Raw genomic sequence first — 27208 nt, 5'->3', positions numbered from 1 at the left:
ATCCCCTAGAGGAGGAAGCGGCTACCCTCTAGTATTTCTTGCCTGGGAAATTCCATGGACAGAGGAGGCTGGCAGGCTACAGTCCATGGGGTTGCAAAGCGTCGGACATTACTGAGTGTGCACACACACGTGGAATCACACACACAGAGCAATGGTATGAATCTTATCTGCAGGGCAGGAAAGGAGACACAGATGTAGGGAACAGACTTGTGGGCACCGTGGGGGGTGCTGGGCAGGCAGAGCAGCCAGATGCCCACGCGCGAGCGTGTGTGAAATAGAGTGCTGTGGGATGCCGCCGCGCCACGGGGGGCTCAGCTCCGTGCTTGTGACGACTGGGGCGGGGTGGGGGCTTGAGAGGAAGGCGGGGTATACACAGAAAGCTGGTTCACTTCATTGTGCAGCAGACATTGACGCAATATTGTCAAGCAATTATAATTTAAAAAAAAACTAAATACAGAAACTTATGATCGAACAATCCAGCTCCTGGGCATCCATCTGGAGAAAACTGTAATTCGAAAAGATACGCACACCCGTGTCCACAGCAGCATTACTTACAACAGCCAAGACATGGAAGCAACCTAAATGTCCACTGATGGAGGAACGTGTAAAGAAGATACAGCACATGTATGCCATGGACTGTTAGTCATAAAAAATGAAATAATGCCACTTACAGCAACATGAATGGACCTAGAGACTGTCATACTGAGTGAAGTCAGAGAAGGGCGAATATCATAACACCTATTAAAATATGTGCGAGCTAAAGCAAACCGTACCGATGAACTTACTTACAAAATAGAAGAAAGAGTCATGAGTGAGTGACCGACTTTCACAAGTTAAGTAGAAAGCAAACCTACGGTTACCAGAGGGGAGCGGGCGTGGGGAGGATGAATTCGCAGAGCAGGACTGACGCATACACACTGCCTCGTGTGGAAGGTAACTAACGAGGCCTCCTCCACAGCACAGGGGACTCTGCTCCATGCTCGGCGGTGGTCTGTATGGGCAAGAGTCTAAAATCATTTACATCACTGGGCACCTGAAGCTAATATGACCACGTAAATCAACTACATTCCAGCAAACATCTTTTAAAAAATGAAGCAATTTTTTGTGAGGGACAGCACCCCTCGCCTTCTGGAACAGCCAAGGTTAACACCTGTGGCTGGCAACATGAAGGTCGGTGGGAACGGGGCGGGGGGGGGGGGGCAGTGGCCAGAGCTCACTCAGGGCTGTTGGTGGGAGGGGAAGGGGCACGGCCACTCCGGGGGACGCCTGGAGACTTGGGAAGGCCACACACACACCTCACCTGTTCCCCCAAAGGAACACAAACATGGGCTTGCAAAAGGATTGTGCCAGAAGGTTCACAGCGGGCTTGGTTCGTAACAGGCACAGCCTAGACCCAACCCATCGAGAGGCATCAAGAGGCAAACAGGGACACCATACAGCGGATGCTGCCCGCCATCGAAGGAACCCGCCTCCAAGGCTCGGAGCTGCTTGCACACATCTCAGGATCGCTCTGCTGAGCCAAGGGAGCCTCCGGACACAAGACTGCACACTCCATAAATCCATTCACAGGAGATTCTGGAAAGGGCAAGACTAATCTGTGGTGACAGAAAGGAGATCGTTTGCCACACTCACCAAACGATACACTTCAAACAGGTGTGTTTTACTACACACAGACCATTTCTCATCACTCATACTGGCAAAACCCCCAAAGCTTGACACTGAGAGTGGTGCGGGAAAACCCTGCTGTCCCGGACCACTGCTAGGACCGAAGCCTCCAGACCCGCAGATGAAAATGCAGCAGTGTTAACGGGTGATAAACTGGGAATTACAGTAGATGGCTACCTCTCAGGCGTGGGTGGAATGAACATGAGGCTGCTTTGAACATATCTTTTTCACTTCAGAATCAAGTAAATGTTTCGCATATTTAAAAAACCAGAAAGAAAAATAACCGAAAAGACAGGCAGAAAACCAAGAGACACAGTTTCGATCCCTAGGTGGGGCAGATCCCCTGGAGAAGGACATGGCAGGCCACTCCAGTATTCTTGCCTGGGAAATCCCATGGACAGAGGGGCCTGGCGGGCTGTGTACATAGTCCATGAAGTCACAAAGAGCCGCACATGACAGCGCACACACACAAAAGATGGGCTAAGGAGTTGAACAGACGTTTCTCCAAAACGGACAAATGGCCGAGAAGCACATGAAAAGACACGTGATCATCAAGGTAACACCCTGCACCCATTAGGATGGCTTTAACCAAAAAGCCAGGCAGTAACCAGAGAAGGTCTGGGGCAACTGGAACCCTCATGAATGTTGCCACTGGGAACATAAGACAGTGAGACTTCTTTGGAAAGCAGTTTGGCAGCTCATCAAACAGTTTAAAAGACAGAGTTCCCAAATCACCCACAAATTCCACTCCTGGGTGTATACCCAAGAGAAATGAAGGTCCACATCCACACAAACAGTAGTACATGAATGTCCACAGCACTATTCACAACAGTAAAAAAAAGAAAGGAAGGAAACTGCCCGAATGCCCACTGAGTGATGAGCGGAAAACGTGGTCCCTCCCTGCAGTGGAGTATTATTTGGCCAAACAGCTGCCTACACTCCACTTCTTGAGCGCCTGAGGACATTGGGGTGAACGTCCCCTTTCACACAGAGGCCCCTCAAGTGCAGACGGACTTCTGTAACCTGCCACGGAGGCCGAGCCAGGAAGGGGGCGAGTGGAGGCTCTTCCTGCTTTATCTCACCATGTCCTTACTGCCGAGTGAAATCCCTTCTACAGAAAGGGACAGAGGCGTGTGCCTGGACTCCCGTCCTGTTAGGTGGGCAAGCAGGGAGAAGCCCCACGGCTGACAGCACACACAGGCAGCGTGGCCAGCCCAGGGCCGGGGAAAGGCCAGGCGGGCTCCCCGCTCCATCCCCCGACCCTGCTCAGAAGGCTCCCCTGGGAGAGGGCCGGCTGCCGCCTGTGCTCTGGCTGGCTGGGGGTCCTGGCTGGTCCCTGCCTCAGGGACAGCCCGCCCAGAGGAGGTGCCGCTGCCCACAGGCGAGTGGAGGGGCGTGGGCGGGAGGGGGGCACCCATTACCGGGAAGGGGAGCCGTCCAACCATCAGGGCGCGAGCACTGGACCCCACGCACCAGGGGGCTCTGGGTCTCCCGATCCACTCTCCTGGGGAGACGGACGCGTTTCAAGGGGCCGTTCGTCATGCGGTTTCAAATTTGTGTCCCATTTCTGGACCACACTGCCTGAAGCCTGCCGCGGACTAAGGTTTTTCTTTGGTAAACACTGTAATTATCCCGTAAATGGCACAATTATATTTGTGCGTGTGTTAAAAGTGTTCATTTGTTCAATGTAAACATTTAAAATACGCCACAATTTTTGAAACCTAGTTTTAGCGTTTCTATTTTTTTTTTAAGATTAAAAATAAAAACCTGCGGCTCTCTCTGAGCAGGCCTGCTCCCCACACCCCCTGGCCGGCACCCTTGGAGGCAGGAGTCTTCCCACTGGGAAGATGGGGGGCGGTTTGGAGGTTTTGCGCTTCCCCAGCAGGGGTTGAGCCAGGGTTCTGTCCACTTGGGGGAAGAAGGAAGGTCCCATCATGGTTCCACGTGGCTCCCACTAACAGCCATTCATTCATTCATCCCCTAGAGAACGCTGACTCAGGCACTTACGAGGTGGTGCTGCCTGAGACGGGAGGAGGGCAGGGGGTCCCTCGTTTTCTTCCTGTCCAGGTGGTCAGGACTTCTCTCAGGAGACCTGTGGAAACTGGGGGGCTGGGGGGTCAGGGAGCCCAGGGGATCACTGGGACCAGGGTTCCCTGTTCAGCAGCCTCAGCACCCCTCATTCTCAACTCTCTGCGTCTTGGTTTGTGCCTCTGCCTGACTCCCCGGAGGACTGGGAGCTCCTGAGGGCGGGCCCGGTCTGTGGGACCCCTGTGCTCCCAGCCCTGCTTCTGAATGAGCAAGATTAGAACCATCAGCTCGGGGAACAGAACCACTCTTCCACAGCGGAGAACGGAGACGGGAATTTCGGGTGTGAACAGAACACCCAAGATTCAAGCGGTAAAGAAAGGGTCCGTCAAGCCTCCTACATGGTTGGTAGGCATGTAAAGTTGGTGTGGCCACTAAGGAGAACAGTATGGAGGTTCCTGAAAAGAAAACAAAACAAACCCACAGACAGAGCTACCCTATGACCCTGCAATCCCACTCCTGGGCATCTACCTGGAGAAAAACACGGTCCAAAAGGATACATGCACCCCATGTTCACAGCGGCGCTGTTTACAACAGCCAAGACATGGAAGCAAACTAAATGTCCACTGACAGAGGAGTGGAGAAAGAAGCTGTACCTGTATACAGTGGAATATTACTCAGCCATGAAAAACAATGAAATAATGCCACCTGCAGCGACATGGATGGGCCTAGAGAGCGCAACACTGAGTGAAGTCAGCCAGACAAAGGAGACATAGAAACCCCTTACACGTGGAATCTAAAAAGAAATGACACAGATGAGTTTATCTACAAAACAGAAGCACACTCACAGAGAACAGACTTACGGTCGCCGGGGGGAGGGCTGGAGGGAAGGGGTAGTTGCGGAGTTTGGGGTGGACCACTGCACACGGCTGTATTTACAATGGACAGCCAGCAAGGACCTGCGGCATGGCACCCGGAACTCTGCTCAATGTTCTGAGGCAGCCTGGATGGGAGGGGAGTCTGGGGGAGAGTGGCTACGTGTATGTGTATGGCTGAGTCGCTCTGCTATGCACCTGAGATTATCACAGCCTTGTTAACTGGCTCCTCGCCAATATACAAGTTCTTTTCTGAGTCCCTCAGCCCACCTGCTTTGCTGGGCATCCTGGCAGGTCAAGCCCTTGGCTTCCAGGCCCACAGGATGGTGGGGCAGGGCTGTGGAGCCACCTTTGAGTTCAGAGCACTGATGCCTCATCCTCCTCCCTGGGAGGCCCCGGCGGGCCCCATGCCAGGCCCTGGGGGTGCGGAGGGGTGGGCAGCTCTTGCCTGTGGGCTCCCAGAGGCCTGGAAGTGGGCTCAGCTCTGGCCGGAGACAAGGCTGTGTGTGAACAGCCCTGAAGGGCTCACCTGTCTGTCTGCACACGCCCCTGGGGAGGGCAGCGGGAGGGGCCGCCCGGTAGAGGCTCAGGCAGGTCCCGGTCACACCAAGGGCTAACCCTGCCGTCTCTCTCACAGTCAGCCCAGCATCTGAGCGCACAGCGCGCACACGCAGTGTCCCCAGGTGCACCCTGCGGTCTGGAAGCTCAAGACCCTTCTGCCCCTCAGACAGGGGCGACTGGAGGGAACCGCCTGGGTCACTGGTGGAGCAGCCGACGTCCTCAGGAATGAGAGATGGGAGACAGAGGGCCACGGGTCCGGTGGGAGGCCGGGGCGGAGAGGGAGGGCCGTCCCAGCCCCTCGCCCACCTCTGTCCACCTGCCTTTCACCCTCCTTCGGGGGAGATGAGATGACCCCGCAGGCCCCCTCCTCAGGGGTGTGCACGCCACCCTGGGGCACCCCACCCTGGTGCCTCCCCACTCCAACTTGGGCCGGGAACACTCAAACCTCCTTCCGCCTGGCCGCCGCTGGGCGCCAGATGTGGGGGAGGAATTAAGGCCCGAACCTCTTCCCCGCAAACCCCAGCCCCAAACTCAGTCTCCCAGACAGGAGGCAGCTGCGGGCTGGAGGAGGCGCGGCTAAACGTCTAGCCTACTGGGGCTAAACGTCTCACCAGCCTCCCCCTTTGCCATCCCACGGGCGCCAGATTCAGGGGCCCCCTGTGCACTGTCTCCTGGTTCCAGGAACGAGACTAAGGTCTTCCTAGAAAGAAACTGTGGTGGCCAAGGCAGCTGGTAGGACGCAAATAAGGACTTCACAGCAGATCCTGGCAGGCCACGGTCAAAGGACTGATACTGTGTATAAAATAGATGACCAATGAGAACCGAGGGCTTCCCTGGTGGCTCAGCTGGGAAAGAGTCCGCCTGCAATGCAGGAGACCCTGGCTCGATTCCTGGGTCGGGAAGATCCACTGGAGAAGGGAAAGGCTACCCACTCCAGGATTCTGGGCCGGAGAATTCCATGGACTGTGTAGTCCATGGGGTCACAAAGAGTCAGACACGACTTGAGCTGACTTTCTCTTTCAGTGAGAACCTACCATACAGTTCAGGGAACTCTATTCCACGCTGTGAAAGTGAAAGGGAAGTCACTTAGTTGTGCCCGACTCTCTGCGACCCCACGGACTGTAGTCTACCAGGCCCCTCCATCCAGGGATGGAACCCTGTCTCCCGCATTGCAGGCAGACGCTTTATCGTCTGAGCCACCAGGGAAGCCCCATGCTGTGGGGTGAGCTAAAGGGGAAGGAAACCCAACAGAGCTGGCTGCAGCGGCGGCAGGAGGGGCCTTCTCCTGGGGTGGGGGGACGACTCTGTCCGGCCGCAGCCCCCACAGGCCTCTCCTGGGGTGGGGGGACGACTCTGTCCGGCCGCAGCCCCCACAGCTGATCAAAGCCCACGGAGGGACGAGGCAGGGCTGGGGCACAAGGCTGGGCTGCATGGCACCTTCGGGGGCCTCTGTTCCCCCCTCCCTCCCCCTGACCCCCACACAGATGCTCTGGGCTCCAGGTGACAAGAGGGGATGAGAATAGCTTTACACCCCAGAACCAGGATCCAGAGAAAACGGCCAGTACCCCAGGCCGGCCCTGGAGAGTGCCAGGGTCGCCTGGCTGGCCCTCACCTCCCTGCTCCAGGTACCGAGAACACAGCTGAGGTGGGACACGGACAACGGACAGGAGGAGGCCCTGGAGGGGGGCCGGGGGCCAGTCATCTCTAAGGAGGCACGGGAGGGAATTGGAGAGGAGAGGCTGCTGTGAGTGGTACCCAGGCTGGAGGCACAGACGTCAACACCACCATCCGCTGACAGTCCCCCAGGCTTGTGTCCACCTTCCTGGAGCTGCTCGGGCGTCGGGGGCAGAGGGACGTGGGTGGGCGGGGAGAAGGTACAGCCCACGGTGGGCAGGGGGCGCAAGCCACCCCTTGGGCCAGAAAAGAGAAACTGCTGGCTCAGGCCCCTGTCCTTGTCCTTCCCGCTCACACTCACCCTCCCCGGGGAGGAGGGCATCCAGACAGCCTGGTCCAGCACCGGAGGGAGGGTCAGGCAGGCGTTAGACATGCTTTCAGGCAAGTTTTAATGGTACGAGAAAATGATCAGAAGTGTCTGAAATAAAAAGAGAAAATAACACCGTATGCTTAGTCTGACCCCGGGCCTTATAGGAAAAAAAAAGTCAGAAGCAGAAAGCAGATTGAGTGGTGAAAACCACGGGTATGAGTTTTGTTCTTGATTTGAGCTTTTTTTTTTTTTTTAAATAATACTCGGGTAGCTCAAATGGTAAAGAGTTCACCTGCAATGTGGGAGACCTGGGTTCGATCCCTGGGTTCAGAAAATCCCCTGGAGAAGGGAAAGGCTACCCGCTCCAGTATTCTTGCCTGGAGAATCCCATGAACAGAGGAGCCTGGTGGGCTACAGCCTATGAGGTCAGACACGACTAAGACTCACACTTTCACTTTATGATGCCGACCTGTGACCTCTGTGATCGGGAAAAAGTGTGGTGTAAAGAGGGGGGATCCTGACACCCCCTCTCCCCCGCCCCATGTGTGGAGGTGAGGGCGTGGTTCTGGGCGCCAGGACTAGCGGCTGTTGCTCTCTTGTGTTTTTCACTCCCAGGAAGTGCTGAGAAGTGAAGGGAGACAGTCTGGAAGAGGGGGCTCCCTCCCTCCGGGCATGTCCTTAAATGAGCACCAGTATCCAAGGGCCCTGAGGGGGGTTATAGCATAAAGACGGGGGCCGTAACTGAGCGCTGTTGTGGGGGTCGGTGGGGTCCAGGGATGAGGACGGGTGAGGAGCGGCGGGCTTGGGTTCCCAACCCCTCGTCTAGAAGGATGGAGACTAAAATAGCAGGGAGTGACTAACTGCAGGGTGTGGACTCCCCACTGCATTTGGGCAGGAGCGGGGACTTATTTTGGGGACAACATGAAGGAAGGGGGCATGTGGGGGAAAGCGGCCAGGCCCCAGGGTTGTTTGCTTTCTTCCTGGCTTCAAAACACATTTTTCAAATTAGGTGGTAAGAACACAGGGCGATTTCTGTGGCACCAACATACTTTCTTTCAAGATATGATTTATATGTTTGACCCACATTTTAAATGAAATGATTATTGAGATAAATGGCTGTGCTGGAGGCTGCAAAATGGTTTCCATTATGTAGTTCTTCTTTTCAGTGCCTCAGAAGACTTTCTGAAGAGTGCCCCATAAAAAGGCGGGCGCTCTGGCATTTCTGTTCTCTACCTCAGAGGGCTTTTGGGGTCAAACGCTGGAGAAGGGGGAGGCGGGCGGGAGGCAAGCATGTGAGCTCAGAGCTCCAACGTGAAGTGAATGCAGCATCTAAAGAGATGCAGGAGAAGCGACTTGGTACGAAGAAGAGAGCTTGGAAACTTTAAATCTGTAAACGCAGGTGCCCCGGGCATCAGTAGAGGCCCAGGTGCAGCCCCTGCAGGAGTCTCCTGAGTGCTGGCCTCCGGGCCGGACCAGCAGAGGCCACAGGATGAGACTCGGTGCAGAAGTACAGGAACCCGAGTGTGGTCCGGAGATGGGGTGGATCCCAGCCGAGAAACAGACCCCCCCTACAAACACGGGTCGAACGACCTTCAGCCAAGCTGCCAAAGTAATGTATGGGGAAAGGAGAGTCCTTCCAACACATAGTGCTCAAACAAATTAGATCTCCACATGGAGAAAAATGAACCCTGAGCTTTAGCCCAAATCACACATAGAAATGAATTTGAAATGAATCATGGACATATATGTAAAAGCAAAAGGCATCCTCTTTAATTGATGAGACACAGACGTAGGCAAAGAATTCCTAAGATACCAAAAGTATGGACCATAAGATAAAAAACAGACTGGATTTCATCAAAATTCAAAGCCAATAAATTCAAAATTCATTGTCTTTTAAAGACAATGTTAAGGAAATGAAGAGGCAAGCCAAAGCTACTGAGAAAACACGTGCAATGCCGACAGATTAGTGACAGAGGACCTCTGTCCTGAAACTATAAAGAACTCTTACGACTCAATCATAGGAAGATAAATCACCCAGTGGAAACGTGGTCACAAGATTTGAGAGAAGTGTCACGAAAGCAGACAGACAGCAATTAAATACACGAGAAGATGGTCAACATCCACTGTCATCAGAAAACTGAAATAAAGCCCATGTACCTCCCCAAATGGCCAAAATTAAAGGGACGACCAGCTCTAAGAGTTGAGAACAACAGAATTCTCACATTCTGCTGATGGAAGAGACGGCACACACCTTTCATACACAGCTCAACAGCTTCTAAAAAATTAAATACGTGTTCTACAAGACAGAACTAAACTCAGATACCAATTAAATAAACTCCTGTGTGCTGACAAAAACTTAAATATGAACTTAGAACGATAGCCCAGCAATTCCAGTCCTATGCAATCACTCAGACGAATGAAAACACATGTCCACACGGAGATCTGTTTAACAATCACACATCGGAGCTTTATTTTTAATAGTCTCAAACTGGAAATAAATACTCATCGATAGATAAGTGAATAAACAATTATGATATAAAATGGGATACTCTTCAGCAATTAGAAAGAAAGTACAAACTACTAACCCATGCAATGAAATGGAAGAATCTCAAAAATTTACTGAACAGAAGAAGCTACACAAGAGTATTCAATATGATTCCAAAACACGATCCTCAACTTCGTATGGAACCACACAAGGCCCCAGAGAGCCAAAGCAATCTTGAGGAAGAAGAACAGAGCTGGAACCATCACACTCCCTGATTTCAAACTACACTATAAACTACAGTAATTAAACCAGTACGGTACCAGCATCAACACAGACACACAGGCCAGCGGAGCAGGACAGATGGCTCGGAAATAAGCCCCTGTGTTTATGGTCAGTTACTGCTTGACAAAGGAGCCAAGAGTATTCGACAGGGAAAGGATAGTGTTTTCTGTAAACGGCATTAGGAAAACCAGTAAACCACATGCAGAAAAATGAGCCTGGATCCTTCTCTTGTACCACTCGCAAAAATTAACTCAAAAGGGATTATTAAAAACTCATACTTAAGACCTGATACTAAAAACCTGATATGGAAGAGACTCCTTGACATTGGTCTTGGCAATGGTCCTCTTTATATGATACCAAGCACAAGTAACGAAAGCAAAAATCAACAAGTGGACTACATCAAGCTAAAAAGACTTTGCACAGCTGAAGAAACTATGAAATGAAAAGGCAATCTACAGAATGGGAGAAAAAACATTAGTCACTCAATCAGGTCCAACTCTTTGGACCCCACGGACTGTAGCCCACCAGGCTTCTCTGTCCAAGGAATTCTCCAGGCAAGAATATTGGAGTGGGTTACCATTTCCTACTCCAGGGGATCTTCCTGACCCAGCTGTTGAACCTGGGTCTCCCTCACTGCAGGCAGATTCTTTACTGTCTGAGCCAGCAGGGAAGCCCAAGAATGGAAGAAAATACTTGCAAATCATGTATGAGATGAGGGGTTAATATCTGAAATATATAAGGAACTCACACAACTCAGTAACAACCTCTACCACCACCACCAAACTAAACAATAATCTAAGCAATCTGGTTAAAAAATGAGCAGAGGAACTAAACAGACATTTGTCCAAAGATATGCGGACGGCCAACCGGTACATGAAAAGATGCTTACATCACTGGTCATCAGGGAAATGCAAATCAAAACCACCATGAGGTATTACCTCACATCTGTTAGAATGGCTAACATCAAAGAGACAAGTAACCAATGTTGCTGAGGATGTGGAAAAAAGGGAATCCTTGTACACTGTTGGTGGGAATACAAATTGGTTCAGTTCAGTATGGAAAACAGTATGGTAGTTCCTCAAAAAAAAAAAAGAAAAATAAGAACAGAACTACTTTCTGATCCACTGATTCCACTCCTGGGTATCTATCCAAAGGAAATGAAAACAGGATATCAAAAAGATATATGCAATCCTGTGTTTACTGCAGTGTTATTCACAACAACCAAGATACGAAAACAAGCTATGCGTCTGTCAACAGATGAACAGATAAAGACATACACACAGTGGAATACTAGTCAGCCAAGAGAAAGAAGGAAATCCTGCCATTTTCAGCAAGGATGGACCTGGGGGCACTGTGCTAAGGAATGTAGGTCACATGGAGAAAGACAAACATTGTATGGTGTCACATACGTGGAATCTAAAAAAGTCAAACTTGTAAGAACAGAGAATGGGGTGATGGTTACCAGTCTGAGGTGTTGGAGCAACTGGGGAGATGGGTGTTTAAGGGTACAAACTTGCAACTAGTTGATAAATAGGTCCTGAATAGCTAATACACAGCATAGTCATGATACAAAATGGTAGTGTTATGAACTTTGAAGTTGCTAAGAGACTAGATCATAATTGTTCTCAACACAAACAAATGAAAATTATGGGACATGATGTTTAGCTAACACTAACATTGTAAGAAGTAAATACATCAACATGTTGTACACAACATGTTGTACACAAACTTATACAATGTTTCATGTCGATTATATCTCAGCAAAAATAAATTAAAAAAAATAAAACAAAAAATGTGGTTGCATTTACATGAAATCTTAGGACATACAAATGGAATCTGTAATGACTGACGGAAATCGGACCCTTGACTGCCTGGGGGTGGGTGGTGTAGGATCTCAGTGTTAAGGGCCCTGAGGAAATCTTTACCTTTTGGGGTGATTAGACATGGTCCGTATTTTGACTGTGGTGGTAGTTACACATGTAAGTTTGTCAGAAATCATAGGGAAGTATACTTTTACATGCATTTCACTATATGTACATTCAACCTCAATACATTTTATATTTTAAAATTCAGCAAAAAAAGCTAAAAGGTGGGACATTCACAGAATATAAATATATGCTATTCTGTGCTTAGTCATTCAGTCGTGCCTGACTCTTTGCAATCCCATGGACTGTAGCCCACCAGGCTCCTCTGTCTATAGGATTCTCCAGGCAAGAATGCTGGAGTGGGTTGCCATGCCCTCCTCCAAGGGAATCTTCCCGACCCAGGGATTGAACCCAGGTCTCCTATATTGCAGGCAGATTCTTTACCATCTGAGTCACCAGGAAAGCCCAATGTTTATAATAATTTGCCAAGATACACAATTTAAGAGGAATACTGTGGCTTTTCTAAAATGGCCAAGAAGGCAGCGGGTGAAAGGCTCCCACCTTTTCGGCACCCAGACTGTCTCCGAACCGCCTGACCCAGAGTGTAATTTTCCAGCCACTCTTGAGTGTAACAGAATCACTTCAGTCCAGTGTCCTTGCTTCCACAGCTGGTTGGCAGCCCTTCTCTTAGCCTGGCTAGGACTTCCCCTTTAGTCACCAATCAACATCCCGCATGTTAGCCCAGGGCTAACGAGCCTGGCCTCTGTCGCCAGACTTCCGGGACCACATCCCGATTACTAGTTGGGTGACCTTGGGCAATTTACCTAATCTCTCTCTGTGGCTGTTTTCTCATCTGGAAAATGAAGACAGAAACTGCATCTTCTTCATAGGGCTGTGTGACAAAGAATTTAAAGTGTGCAGAACAGTACCCAACATCAGGTAACACGGTATGTGCTGTTATATGTCTGAAATTATTGGGAACACAAATTAACAATCTGGGAAAAAAAAAATCCCTGTTTACATCATGAGCATTTCCTGGTCAGCTCTTAGAAACTGTGAGTAACTGATCTCATAGAAGAGTCTAATTAAAGCTTTTCCTGCTGAAAATATCTCAAAGCTGCTTCCTCCTGAGATGTCACTCCTTCAACTGCTCACTCACAAGAATTATGAGTTAGATCTAACTCTACAGAGTTAGAGTTAGTGCTCCCGAGTTCAGATCCGGACTCTCCCACTCAAGAGCTCTGTGACCTCAGGCAAAGTTTCCTACTGTGTATGAGACTCAGGTGCAGAGTTATCCTCACAAGAGCTCTCAAGGGCAAACAAGCCGCGGGTGGAGAGCACTCACCCAGGACCTGGCGTCAAGCGGGCCCTTAAGAAACCAACCGTGCTGAGCCACTGGAACACGGGCTCTTTCGGCTCCTGGCTGAGGATTTCCTAATGGACGCGGGATTTATGTAACACCTCCTTCATTGCTGCATTCAGATCCTCGAGGGAGAATGGGGCCTGAGACTCAGAAATCAGGAAAGAAACCGATGCTCTCTGTGGAGGAAGTATGTATGGATGTGAGAGCTGGACCATAAAGAAGGTTGAGCACCAAGGAATAGATGCTTTCGAACTGTGGTGCTGGAGAAGACTCTTGAGAGACCTTGAACTGCAAGGAGATCCAACCAGTCCATCCTAAAGGAAATCAGCCCTGAATATTCACTGGACGGACTAATGCTGAAGCTGAAGCTCCAATACTTTGGCCGCCTGATGCGAAGAGCCGACTCATTGGCAAAGACCCTGATGCTGGGAAAGACTGAAGGCGGGAGGAGAAGGGGACGATAGATGGTTGGATGGCATCACCGACTCGATGATGCTCAAGTTGAACAAAATCTGGGAGATGGTGAAGGACAGGGAAGCCTGGCATGCTGCAGTCTATGGGGTTGCAGAGAGTCAGACACGACTTAGCGACTAACCAACGATGACAATAACAATCCGTCCATCCACTCATCCATTCTACAAACACGGAACACCCTCTGTGTCCCGGGCCCTCTGCTGGGCTGTGTGTGTGCAGGCCTCCACGTGTGTGACACTCCCATCCCAGCGGAGGCGACAGGACACTGAGACAGGACGGGAACTAAGACAACAGCCCCAAGACACGTGAGTGCCACGAGGCGCGGTCAGTAAACACGGAGTGAGGCGGAGCAGTAGACAGGGATTCTCAGGAGGCCCCGCAAGGCAACATTCAGGCTGAGATCTGAGGACTGGGAACTCCACGGGGTGCAGAGAAGGGGGCTCCGGGTGGCGGGAACGGCAGGGGCAGAGACCTGAAGGCGTGCGTGCTCCAGGGACTGACGGTGGCGCCCGTGGTCAAGGCGGGAGGAGCTCAAGGCGGAGGCTCCATGAGGAGGGGGTCCATGGTGAGGAGTCTGGCTCTGCTGTAAGCTGGTGAGCTTCAGTGCCAAGCAGCATGGTCACACAGGGTGCCAGGAGAAGCAGAGAGCAGGGTATGTATCTGAGGTCTCGTCTGGAGGGAGGCCCAGCAGGCTGATAGTGAGTATAAGATCGGAGTCCTAAAATTCCAGAGCTGGAGACGATCTCACACGCGTCAGGTTCCCCCAGCCTCACCCCCAGTCACGGGAGGGAGACCAAGGCCTAACGGAGGTCATAGGCGGAGCCGGGCGTGGAGCCCTAGGCTACCAGGGTGGTCCTGGGTCTAGCCGCAGGCCTGGTCCACGCTGGAGGAAGGAGAGGTGAGGGGTCCGCCTCCCCAGATGCCCCCGCCAAGTATGCTCACACAAATGTTTACCCTGAGAACAAGGGTGGCCTCCACGGAACACAAACGCCCTTCCCGCGCCCCTGAGACTCTGCGTCTCCTGCGGAACAGGGGTCTGGCTCCCCCCAACCCCCGGGAATGGTCCTGGAAGGCACAGCCCTGCCTGAACCGCGGGCTCCATGGCCAGTATGGAACTCCTGTGCTGAGGGTCGCTGCTGCTGGGGCGAGGGGTGGGCACAGTGGGCCCCCCAGCCCTGCAGTCTTGGGCCGCTGGCTGCCCGGCTCCCCGAGGTCTACAGGTGTACGAGGAGCCGGAGCGGGCTCCGGTTGCTAACAGCCGTCCGTAAAGACGTTTCTCTCGCTACCTGACTTCCCCTGATGAGCTACTTCCAACTCAGCAGAAGGTGCGCAGTTCCCCTCCGGTCCTGCGCGTCTGGCCCCTGGGAACAGTCCCCCAAACCCGGACCAGCTCTGAGAGGCCCTGAGAGACCCAGCCGGGCGGACCTGCTCAGAGGGGGGTCTCCCTGCCCCAGCGGCCAGTTTGGGCCCGTCTGGGTGGGTGGGGGGTTGGGGGTCTCGGTGCCTTACACACAGAACCGCCTCTTCTCTGCAGAGGAGGATAAGCGTTGGGCTCATTTTTTGCAAGGGAGTGAGGCGGGCGGGAGCCCTGGTCTGGGGTTGGAGGGGGGTGTTTCTGAGCTGCTCTTGGTTCTAGAAGCCCCTGGGAAGGTCAGCTTGAGAACGGCCACACGGCTCCCCCGGAGTCAGAATGAACAGCGCTTCATTCCAGGCCCCACCATGTCTGCGTCAAGGACCTCGCCCCATGTGGATTCGAAAACCAAGAGACCTGAGCCCTCCGCAGGGGGAGTCTGCGGGCCTCAGACGCTAGAGCTGGCTGGGGAGCTGGGTCCTCGCGCTGGGTGAACAGCTGTCCCCTCATCCGTGGGCCCGAGGGCCCCGCGGGGTGCCGTCCCATCGCCACCTCCCCCAGCCTGTCCGGGGGCCTGGGAGAGCCTCTCCTCCCCGCATGCTTACCCCTCCACTAGCTCTGGGGAGGCTGGGGCGGGGGAGAGTTAGGGTGACGGAAGCTGGAGCTGCACCTCAGGGTACTGGGCGAGGTACCTCTGGGGACAAGGAGACGGCTGAGCGGGGACGGCCCCTTCCCCAGCCTCTGGTCTGGCCAGGATGGTAAGGCATGGCAGGCGGGCTGTCTGACAGGCGGCCCAGGGCAGCTGCCTGAGCTGAGGGGCAGCGGGCTGGGCACTCCGCTAAGGCTCTGCACTGGATGATACCGATCTAAGCCCTGAAGGATGGAACATTTCGGAAGGCAGGCCAGCATGACCTTAAGGGAGAAGTCAATAGACCCTTTACAGAAGGCTTCCTGGAAGAGGTGATTCACAAGTGAAGGGGGGGTGGGGTGTTAACTGTGTTAACTGGAAGCACGGCTGGGGGGTGAGGAGTGGGGGGCAAGGAAGGGAGGCCAGCAGTGAGGCTCCTGAAGGAAGCGGGGGCAGGGAGGCAAGGAGGGCTTCTGGGTGGGGCTCGAGGCTGGAGAAGCTTCTGGGTGGCTTGCAGGTGAAGGTCCGCCAAGCTGGGCCGCCCTTCCATGGCTGGGGGCCTCTCTGTCCCCAGGTGCTCAGCAGGCCTAGAGGCTGGGCCCTGGAGAGGGCAGCTGCCCACTGCAGGCTGGGGGCCTGCTGCTCTGGAGAGGCGACGAGCCCCTGGGCATGCCGGGTCACTCGGGGCACGACCACACGGCCTGCGAAGGGGGCGCACGGGACACGGAGGCCAGTGCCTGCCGGGCGGCACATCGCCGCAGGCATGAAGGGTGCCATTCAGGAGGGCTGAGCTTGCCCCCCCCCACCAGCCACTGGGCTCCGGGAGGTGCCTCCTCCTCTGTGAGGGCATCCAGGCCTCGGGGCAGCACGGGGCCTGCTGTGAGCAGAGGACGCGGGCACAGGCGGGGCCTCTGTGCCAAGACAAACAGCGTGCGAGGCGACAGGGACCATGCCTTTCTTTACCTTGGCAGCGGCTTGCCCTCACCTAAATATAGACGCCTGTGCGGCGGCTGCCGGGGCGCCGGCCCGGCCCGGCTTGACTCCCAGCAGAAGGGCTCGGGCGTCCAGGCTCTAGGGGCTTTTCCCGGAGGGTCGCCGGGACCTCAGGTTCCTTCCTTCTGCGGCCTTACCATCCTCGGAGGCGGGGGAAGCCGAGAGCCCACCTGCCCGCCGGCCGAGGGGCACGGCCACGCAGATGGGCTTGAGGAAGCCGAGGCCTGGGGAACCCTCCTGCCCTGCGGCACCCCCCTGCTCCAGGCTCCCCTCTGGTCCGTCAGTACTTTTCCAGCCCGCTCAGCTCCACGGGGCCGATTCCCGACCTTTCCTTGGCGGCTGCGCATTTCTGATGGTGGGAAATCTGGGCCTTGAGACGCGCTCCAAGTTTTTTCTAATTGGCCGTAACCTGAAAGAGCTTAGAGGTTGCAGAGAGAAAAAGAAAGAGTGGTTCATTCCCTACTTTTTTTTTTTTTTTAAAAACCCACTTCATAAACCGTGTTCAGAATTTTCCAGCCTCTTCCATTTATTTCTCTCTTCTCTTCCTCAGCCCAGTGATGAACAGGCGCTATGTTCAGAAAGCTGAGTTTTGCTTAATGGAGAAGCAAGACAAGGGTGGCAGAGGAAGGGAACATCTCCAAAGAGTCGGCTCCCCTGTGATGTCCCTCCCGTGTCACCCCCCTTCTCAGAAAGGAGTTTGTGTGGTGACGGTGTTTAGTCATTTCAGAGACGTTTCTGCCTCAGTCTGTGTGTGCAGTGGCTACTATTACAGATCGGGGGTTTTCTCCTCCGTGGTCCCAAACTACCAGGAGAAGAAGGTAAATCTAAGTTCATGTTGGGAACAACATCAAACCCAAGCAGAAGAATAACAGAAAGCAGCTCATGTGTGGGCCTAACTCCTTAAAAATCACACTTAAAAATCGCTTTATCTTTCTTAATAAATTATTGCAAGCTGGACTGGGGGAAGGAAAAAAAAAAAAGCACTCCAGAGGAGGCTGACAATATAAATAACCGCAAGAGATCATTTTCTTCGTTTTTGTTGGCGTGGGTCTTGCTGGGCTTCAATGAACATGCACGGCGGTGATGAGAGGCGCTGAGGAGGAGGGCTCCGGGGGCGGGGATCAGCTCAGCTGGTCCGGCCCAGCCTCCCTCGTCCCCCTGCACACGGTGCTGTGGGCGCTGAGCTGCTCCCAGACCCAGGGACCCCAAGAGACCAGGGGCCCCTGGTGAAGGGCACGTTCCGGGCTCTGCCTGTCCTGGGCCCCTTCCTCCAGTCCTCCCCCGGCCCGGGGCCTGTGCCCTTCGTCCAGAGACGGTCCAGGTGAGCGTCCGGTACCGAGCTGCCTGTGCGAGCCAGCACTGACACGGGGGGTGGGGGTGGGGAAGGCAGATGAACAGACCAACTTGGGCTCCTTGGAAGCCCTCTCACCCTACACACAGAGGGGGCACGCCTCCCTGCCTGCCCGTCAGACGCTGCTGCTGAACCTGTCACACGTAACTAGGTCGTGCCCCGCCCACGGGCAGACTGTCATTAACTGAGGGCGAGAAGCCTGTCCTTCATCACCAGCTCACTTCCCCCTTGTACCCCCGGCTCGAGCTTCGAAATGAGCCCCGCCGCATCCTCCTCCTCTCTCTCGCCCCCCACCCCCCCACCCTGAACTTCCCAGCGTATTCGCTGCAGATGACACGCTCCTTAAGACCAGTGTCTGCAGGACTGCACACGGCGCTCGGCACCAATACATCACAAACCAGCCATGAATCAACCATCAGGCTCAATAAACGCTGCTGAATGAGGGAATAAAAGAACAAGCCTATTCTTAGCAGCAGATCAGCGAGGTACACTCTGCTTACCACCCTGACTCTCAAGCACCTGGAGGGCAGGCCCCAGCCGCCCCCTGCAGTCTCTGCGTCCCTCACAGCACCAGGCTGGGTGAGGCACTGCTCTGTCTGATGGTGTGAAATGACACCTTTCTGTTTTCCTAAGCCTTCAGTGATCGCTTCCTAGTACTGTTTTCATGGCTGTGCTGCACGGCACGCGGGGTCTTAGTTTGCGGACCAGGGACTGAATCTGTGCCCCCTGCCCGGAAAGGGGGGCATCTTAATCAGTGGACCACCAGGGAAGGCCCAAGGATCCCTCTCTAAAGTGATGATTCTGGGGAAGATCAAGTAATTAACTTTGATTAAATTTAATTTCGAGGACTAAATTTAAATGCTGTCAACAAAGAGAAGGGGAATACCAGACCACCTTACCTTCCTCCTGCAAAACCTGAATGCAGGTCAAGAACAAACAGAACCGGACATGGGACAATGGATTGGTTTAAAATTGGTAAAGGACTATGTCAAGGCTGTATATTGTCACCCTGCTTATTTAACTTATATGCACAGTACATCATGCGAAATGCGGGGCTGGATTCTAGCACAAACTGGAATCAAGTTTGCTGGGAGAAATATCAATAATCTCAGATATGCAGATGACACCACTCTAAGGGCAGAAAGCAAAGAGGAACTAAAGAGCCTCTTGATGAAGGTGAAAGAGGAGAGGGAAAAAGCTGGCTCAGAATTCAACACTCAAAAAACTAAGATCATGGCGTCCAGTCCCATCACTTGATGGCAAAGAGATGGGGAAACAAAAAAAAAAAAAAAAAAAAAAGAGATGGGGAAACAACGGAAACAATGACAGACTTTATTTTCTTGGGCTCCAAAATCACTATGGATGGTGGCTGCAGCCATGAAATTAAAAGATGCTTGCTCCTTGGAAGAAAAGCTATGACCAACCTAGACAGTGTATTAAAAAGCAGAGACATGACTTTGGCAACAAAGGTCCATCTAGTCAAAGCTATGGTTTTTCCAGTGGTCATCTACAGATGTGAGAGCTGGACCATAAAGAAGGCCGAGCGCCGAAGAATTGATGCTTTTAAACTGTGGTGTTGGAGAAGACTCTTGAGAGTCCCTTGGACTGCAAGGAGATCAAACCAGGCATTTCTAAAGGAAATCAGTCCTGAATATTCATTGGAAGGACTGATGCTGAGGCTCCAATATGTTGGCCACCTGATGAGAAAAGCTGACTCATAGGAAAAGACCCTGATTCTGGTAAAGAGTGAAGGCAGGAGGAGAAGGGGGCGACAGAGGATGGGACGGTTGGATGGCATCATCAACTCAACGGGCATGAGTTCGAGCAAACTCCAGGAGAGAGTGAAGGACAGGGAAGCCGGGTGTGCTGCAGTCCATGGGGATGCAAAGAGTCAAACACGACTGAGTGACTGAACGACAACAAAGTATCCGTGTGTTTGGCGAACAGCAAGCACTAGGTAAATGTTAGCTGCTGTTCTTATTAGACCACTGAAAACCATTTGATAAAACTTCAAAATGCTTTGTCGTCGGGGCGGAGCTTCTTGAAAGCTGACGAACAGGCTTGTAGACCATCTCTTCGCTGGGCTCAAGCACCCGTTCACAAATGAATGAGCACTGCTGGTGGCTCCAGCAAAGGACTGGGGCGAGAGGAGCGGCGTCCCTGTGAGGAATGGCTTTGCCTCCCCAGGTGGGCTGCGCCCCGGTCCTTCACACGCAGGCTGAGAGGAGGCGCCAAGTGCCCAGTCATAGTAAGGCCCCTCCTGCGGCCGGCTGAGCGCCCCCCACCTCTCAGGCCGACTGGGTGGGAGTCCAGGCTCCCCACCCTCATGCTCACCCTTCCCCTCACCCCACTGCACTCAACAGGCCCCTCGCCCAGCCGCCCTGGTCCCTGGGCGCCAGGATGACTAGGTTTTAGTCTAGACAGGCTGTAACCTACTAGCTGAGAGCACTGGCCCGGGAAGGTGAAGCCAGCCCTGCCCTGTGGTGACGGGGTGTGCTCACTGGGGAGCGCAGGGCAGGGGAGGCAGTTCTCATCATGAGTAACACAGATGTGCCGAGTTCCCGTTCATTATCAAGAAGAAGCAGAGAGACCAAGATAGCCGCAGGACGGGGTCACACATGGAGGTGGTGATGGCGGGGAGCAGGCACATTTCATCATGCGGTCCAGGTTGCACACCAGTTGGAAATATTTTGGATTTTTCCTGCATTTCTGTTTACAGCTAAGGCAAATCATTACTTCACAATTCAGGATCCAAGTTCCTCAGAAAATCGATGAAAGGAGGTCTGGAAGCGACTCCTGGGCCGAGCTGGGGCTCGGGCCATTATGAACCTTTAAATTCAAAAGGCCGCACTTCCTAAAAAGCTCATCTTAGGACACTCAGCACATCGACGGGCAACCCGTTTGGTGAAGGACGCCCAGCCGGGCTCTCCCTGCTCGGGACGTGCTGCTGCTTGCAAGGCCTCGCTCGCCCTGTGAGCAGCTCTGACAAATGAATGAATTGTTCAGGGCAGACAGTCTGTTTCGTCATGTCTGCTGAGGCAGGAAGGACATTACAACACACCTGTTCTGACTCCGTCTCCGTGGGTCATCCGGGCCTCAAGCCCGCCTCTGTCTCGCTCCCTCTAGCCAGGGCCAGAGGGTCCCCCAACGGCCAGCACCTCCCACCTCAAAAGGAGTATGCCAGAGGGAAGTCGGCGAAGAGCAGGTGGTGGAGGACGGGCACTGCCGGGGAAGAACAGGAGCGGGCGGGCCTGAGGCTGGCTGCCGGGCACAGAGCCGCCCGCGCCCAGCACTCCTGCTGGACACGCTCCCTCGCCCAGGCCGGCTCTCGACTCCTCATCCTTCCTTCCATCCCTGCTCACGGGCCCTCCTGTCCAGCTCCCGATACTGGACCTAATAAATGATTGACAGTAAAGCGGAGACATCACTTTGCTGGCAAAGTCCATATAGTCCAAGCTATGGTTTTTCCATGAGTCACATATGGATGTGAGAGTTGGGCCATAATGAAGGCTGAGCGCCGAAGAATTGATGCTTTTGAACTGTGGTGTTGGAGAAGACTGTTGAGAGTCCCTTAGACTGCAAGGAGATCCAACCATTAAACATCTCAATAGATGCAGGAAATGAGTCTAACATGCACTCATAATTTGAATAAAACTACAAAGCTATAACCAAAAGGAGTTTCCTTAATCTAAAAAGCTAGGGGGAATATTATGATAAATGTAACACTTTGGAAGCATTCTTAGTAGTCAGGAACAATTCAATGAATCTGCTATTAGGGCTTTAAATCAACATTATTTTGGCAGCCTTGGCCAAAGGGGGGTGGGGGGGAAACAAGAAAAAGAAATGAGGCATACGAATTGGAAGAGAAGAGCCCAGACTATTGCTGTTTGCAAATGATATGATGATCTACATAGAAAATCTGAAAGAATTCTCAAACTATTAAAACTAATATGAGACACCCACTGTGTTGTTAGATATATAATCAACATACAAAAATCAATTTTGCGGTGTGCCGATAATAATTAGCACTTTGAAAAAAAAAAATGTAACCCAAAGAGTCAGGGGCGTTACCAGCAATCATATCATTTATAAATCAGTAACTTCAGATGTAGTTGAAACTCGCCCATCAAGGACCTCCTGAGTGCAGGTTACGGTCCAAGAAGCTCCCAGTCCGCCTGTGAATCTGGGAGCCGGGGCAGCGGAACCACGTTTAGACCAGCACCGGCCGCTTCAGCATTGCTCCTGCTGCGGCTGTTCAGTGCTAGGTCGTGTCCGACGATGACAGCGCCTTACGGAACACTGAGCCCGACTCTGCGGCAGAATGAGACATCCACTGAGGGCGAGCAGGAAGGGCTGAGTGACTGCGGATACGAGCGGCATTTCTTTTCTGAGGGTGACGAAAATCTTTCAGATTGACTGTGGTAATGGTTGTACAACTCTGTGAAAATGCTAAAAACCACTGACTTGTACACAGGAAGTGGGTAAAGTGTAAGGTATATGAATAACATTTCAATAAAGCTGTTGTTAATAAACAACAACAACAACAAACAGGGACTTTCCTATCTGGTCCAGTGGCTAAGAGACTCTGTGCTCTTGATGCAGGGGGCCTGGGTTCCATCCCTGGCCGGGGAACTAAGACCCAGTGCAGCCAGATAAATAAACAAAACATAAATATTAGAAAACAACAACAATAAAAAGTAAAACAAAAAAGAGTTTCTCTAGGCAAACACATCTTAGAACTGACAGGAAAATGTCACCTGCTTAGTACATTTTTCCTAAAGGTTTACAGTCCTTTTTCTTTTCTGCTTTAACCTCATAGTGATCTTTGGCAATATTGTTAGCTCCCTTTGGGCTTTATTTTAGAGTTGGAGAAATTGAAACACAGCACTTAGGTTGGCCTGTGGAACCTCCATGGAGCTGACTCTTGCTTGCTCTAGAAAGTGAGGAATCTCAAGGAAGAAGCAGTACTGGGGGATAAAAGCTGACAGCTTTATTAAAGAAGGAAAGAAGTGAATGAGACGGTCAGGTGGCAAACTCCCTGAATTCAGGCAAGAATTCTCTTTCATCTTTGGCCTCCGTAACTAGGCAGAGTCTAGCCCAAAGAAGGGGTCAATGAATACTTCTTTATTGCATAAATGAACAAGTGGGTGACTAAATGAACAAATAAGAAAGGAATTTCCTAAGTGGTACAGGCACTAGGAGCATCTTTCGTTCTCGTATTTGGTCCTTGACCCAGGTTCCTGACATAGCTCCTAACTTCCTTGTAATTGCCTGGGTGACAGGAGCATCTTTCATCCTAATGGGGTGACTGGTGGTGTCCTCCTGGATGGCTTCAAGATGGGGGCTGGTCCCCAGAAACACCATGCCGTGATCAGAAGCTCGGAACTTCCAGCCCTGCCCCTCATCCTCTGGGGAAGGGAGAGGGACTGAAGGTGGAGTTAATAATTGATCATGGGGGACTTCCCTGGTGGTCCAGTGGTTACGACTTTGCCTTCCAATGTGGGGGGTGTGGGTTTGATCCATGGTCAGGGAGCTACTAGGATCCCATGGGCCGTGCCTCCTGGCGGAAAAGCCAAGACATGGAACAGAAGCAATATGGTAGAAAGTTCACTAGAGGCTCTGGGTGTGGGTTCAATCCCCCATCACGGAACTAGATCCCATGTGCCACAACTGAAAGATTCTAGTGCTGCGACTAGGACCCAGCCCAGTCAAATAAATAAATGAATCATTAAAAAACAGATCAGGTCTACATGATAAAGCCTCCATAAAAATCTCAGAAGTAAGGTACTTGGAACTCTTTGGAGCTGGTGGTGCTGGGAAGGTGGGAGGGGGCAGGAGCCCCCTTCCCCAAATCGTGCCCCACACATCCCTTCCACTCTGGTGTTTCTGAGCTGTGTCCTGGTACCCTGAGTTCTGTGAGCCATTCTAGCAAATTGTGAGGCCGAGGAGGGGAGTCGAGGGAACTCTCAGTTCCTAGGCGAGCCAGACAGAAGTCGTGGGCCACCAGAGCAGACAGTCTTGTAGGAGCGGGGGGAGGCCTACAGACCTGAGCCCTTACCAGTGGGATCTGACGCTACCTCCAGGTAGGTGGGGTGTGAGAACGGAACTGAACTGCAGGACGCCCGGCTGGTGTCTGTGGAGAATCAGAGAACTGCTTGGTGTGGGGGGAACAACCGACAGGTTTGGAGTACCGGAATCTTCTGTCAGTCAGGAGAAACGGTGAGACAGTTAGATGGTATCATCGCCTCAACAGACACGAATCTGAGCAAACTCCGGGAGACAATGGAGGACAGAGGGGCCTGGGGTGCGGCTGTCCATGTGATTGCAGGGAGGCACCCAGGACTCAGTGACTGAGCAACAACAAAGCAGAAACGGGAGTTTTCCCTTTCACTGGGTCTAGTCTGGGACCACAATAGCATTTTAGATCCTCCAAACAGTCTTGTGATAGAGGCAGAATCTCTATACACAAGGAAATACGGTACAAAATTTCTCAGTACCTGGTCATCTGGTTCCAAAAAAAAAAAACAAAAACGGCTATAGCTGCATATTCATACCTGCTGAGTAAAAGAATGCTCAACCCACCAACAACCGAGTGAGTATCTATTCAGTACAGGGACAGAGGAGAACAAAATCCACCCAGGATTTCCTATGACCCTCTGGAAGTCAGTCACCGAGGCTGGCGAGGAGAGGACCCTGTCTCCTCCTCGTCGAATACCTCCCGTGAGACGTGAGCAGAGGGGTAAAGGCCCCGCCTCGCCACCGCAGCCCCGAGGCAGCCAGGGAAAACGCAGGATACATGGAGCTGGCTTCTGCGCTGTCATCTGAAGTATCTGCTTGCTGACAGACCGTCGTGGTCTTAACGATTTGCAGAGCTACAGACGCCCTACCTGGAGGACGCCAGGGTAATGGGCGTCCGCTACAGACTCGGCAGGCGTGGTATTTATTAGGGAGCGTTAAGAGGAGAGACCGTACATTCTTCTGCCTTTCTGAGAGACAGGGAGCGGCTGCCACCATTTCGCAGGGCGCTCCTCTGGTCTATACCACGCCGCAGCTGCAGGGAGCCCCCAGGCCCCCGTCTGCAGCGCTCCAACTCGGGTTTCCTGTGTGAGGGCGCTGTGCTGTCAGCGGCTGGGAGGAAATGCCTTCCTTTGTTTCACCTGCTTCAGGTTACCTGAGCCATGGTTAACGGGCGGGAGCGGTGGGGTGGGGTGTGTGTGTGTGTGTGAGCCGTGTAAGTGTGTGTGTGCGTGTGTTGCCCTTGTGGTGAAGATACTCATGTGAGAGAGGGAGAGAATGTTTCAACAGCCTTTGAACGGAGACTTGTAACAACTGTTTTCTCTGTTTTGGCCTGGGGCTGCACGCTGGAAATGATAAAAGCAGCTCTCTCAGCCCAGCTTTAGATCCCAGAGTCTCCACGGCCAGTGTCCACACGAGGGGGCCGCCTGGGGCCCTGCGCCCAGCAAGTGCACACACAGGCCTGTCCAACCACGGCCCCCCTCCACGGCCCTGGCTGGTTTCCCCTCTTCTCTCCTGGTTTTTCTGTGTTAGCTGGATTTAGCAACTGTTGTTTTAGCTGTAATCAGAGGCCGAGCGCGGCCCGGCCATCGCCACATCACAAGATACTGTGTGATCCCTCTGTCACTTGCCGGGTGCCAACATCACCAGAGCACTTCCTTCGGAGCGTGTGAAAGGAAATCGGTGCCAGGCCCATGCCGTAAATCAGCCTGTGCCGGGACCCCCGCCCTCCCAAAGGCAAAGCAACACTTGGGGCTCCCCGAGGACGATGGAAATCCAACACCGGAGCATGCACCTCTGCCCAGAGGTGGACTGGGAACGGGCCATGCATACCGGAACAATTAACAAGCATCCTCCCCTCCCCTCTCAAGGCCTGCAGTTGGGCGAGATGGATGGGCCTCGTTCGGGGTGGGTCACCGGGACAGAAGGGAAGATAATGTTCAGGGAAGAATTTTCTGAAGATTACGGTAACATAAATGGACACCTAGCAGCTCACACCTCAAAAGGAGAAGGGAAAGGAGCTGATTTTATTCTGCAGGTCAAACACGTATGAAACGACCATCACAGCTCCTGGCCCATCCTCACAACTCAGGGACGCCGTCGGAAAGGACTTACGTTCGATGTTACAAACAAACACCAAGGAATCATTTCCTAGACCAGCGGACCCCGACCTTTTTGGTACCTGGGACCAGTTTCGTGGCAGACAAGTTTCCACGGACTGCAGCGGGGTGGGGGCGGGGAGTAGTTTCTCAGTGATTCAAGTGCATTGCATTTATTGTGCACTCTATTTCTCTTATTATTACATGGTGGTGTATAATGAAATAAATATACGACTCACCATAATACGGATTCAGTGGGAGCCCTGAGCTTGTATTCCTGTGACCGGACGGCCCCAGCTGGCAGTGATGGGAAACAGAGGCAGCCACTCCCCAGTGTTAGCATTACCGCCTCAGCTCCCCCCCAGGTCATCAGAATTCTGAGATTCTTATAAGGAAGGTGTAACCCAGACCCCTCACAAGCACGGGTTCGCAGTGGGGTTCAGGCTCCGGCTCAGATCTAATGCCACCGCTGATCTGACAGGAGGCGCGGCTCAGGCGGCAAAGGGGGCGATGGAACAAACACAGATAAAGCTTCGGGCTCTTGCCCATTGCTCATGGCCTGCTGTGTGGCCCAGTTCCGCACCCTAATCCCAGGGGTCTGGGGACTCCTGTCCTATATGACACAAAATTTACAAGGTACTTCACAAAACGGGGCCACACAATTTCATTAATCCCTCTGTAAGTGAAAGTGTCACTTGCTCAGTCATGTCCAGCCCTTTGTGACCCCATGGACTGTAGCCCGCCAGGCTTCTCTGTCCATGGAATTCTCTAGGCACGAATACTGGAGTGGGTTGCCATGCCCTCCTCCAGGGGATCTTCCTGACCCAGGGATCGAACCCAGGTCTCCTGCACTGCAGGCGTATTCTTTACCGTTTGAGCCACCAGAGAAGCCTGATCCTCTGAGGAGCCCAAAACATGTGTCCACTTTAAGATGACGAAACAAAGGTGAGCGAGGACAAGCGAGCGGCTGGAGGCCACGTGGCTGGGGGGGTGGCCGAGTGGACAGGGCCTCTGCCCCGCTTGGCCGCAGACCCAGAGGTATCTGTTATGTTGTGAAAAGGAACCTTCAAACACTGAATTGAACTGTATGGAGATTCACAGCCTGAGTCTCCCAGGAGTCTCACCACGACGTGGCCATGCTTCAGTGTGGGCAGGTCGGGCTCAACGTAGAGGTCACACAGTGGCCATTCAA

The 27208-nt window shown here is 52.8% G+C and overlaps 1 protein-coding gene across 4 annotated transcripts in view; it reads right to left on the bottom strand.

Moving 5' to 3' along the window:
- The window catches only part of ATG7 (autophagy related 7), a 265262-nt gene that overhangs the window by 4466 nt on the left and 233588 nt on the right, over window positions 1-27208 (bottom strand). The window contains exon 18 of one of the 4 annotated variants that reach the window (XR_006337501.1): window positions 7102-7218. The exons of the other annotated variants lie outside the window; for them this stretch is intronic. The gene's annotated coding sequence lies outside the window, so the exon portion shown is untranslated. The remainder of the gene's footprint in view (window positions 1-7101; window positions 7219-27208) is intronic. 4 annotated transcript variants of the gene reach the window in all.

Source organism: Cervus elaphus, chromosome 24, assembly GCF_910594005.1.
Source record: "Cervus elaphus chromosome 24, mCerEla1.1, whole genome shotgun sequence".
In the NCBI taxonomy this organism is placed as follows: domain Eukaryota; kingdom Metazoa; phylum Chordata; class Mammalia; order Artiodactyla; family Cervidae; genus Cervus; species Cervus elaphus.
Note: the sequence above shows the minus strand (reverse complement) of the source record. Positions and strands in the feature narration are given on the sequence as shown.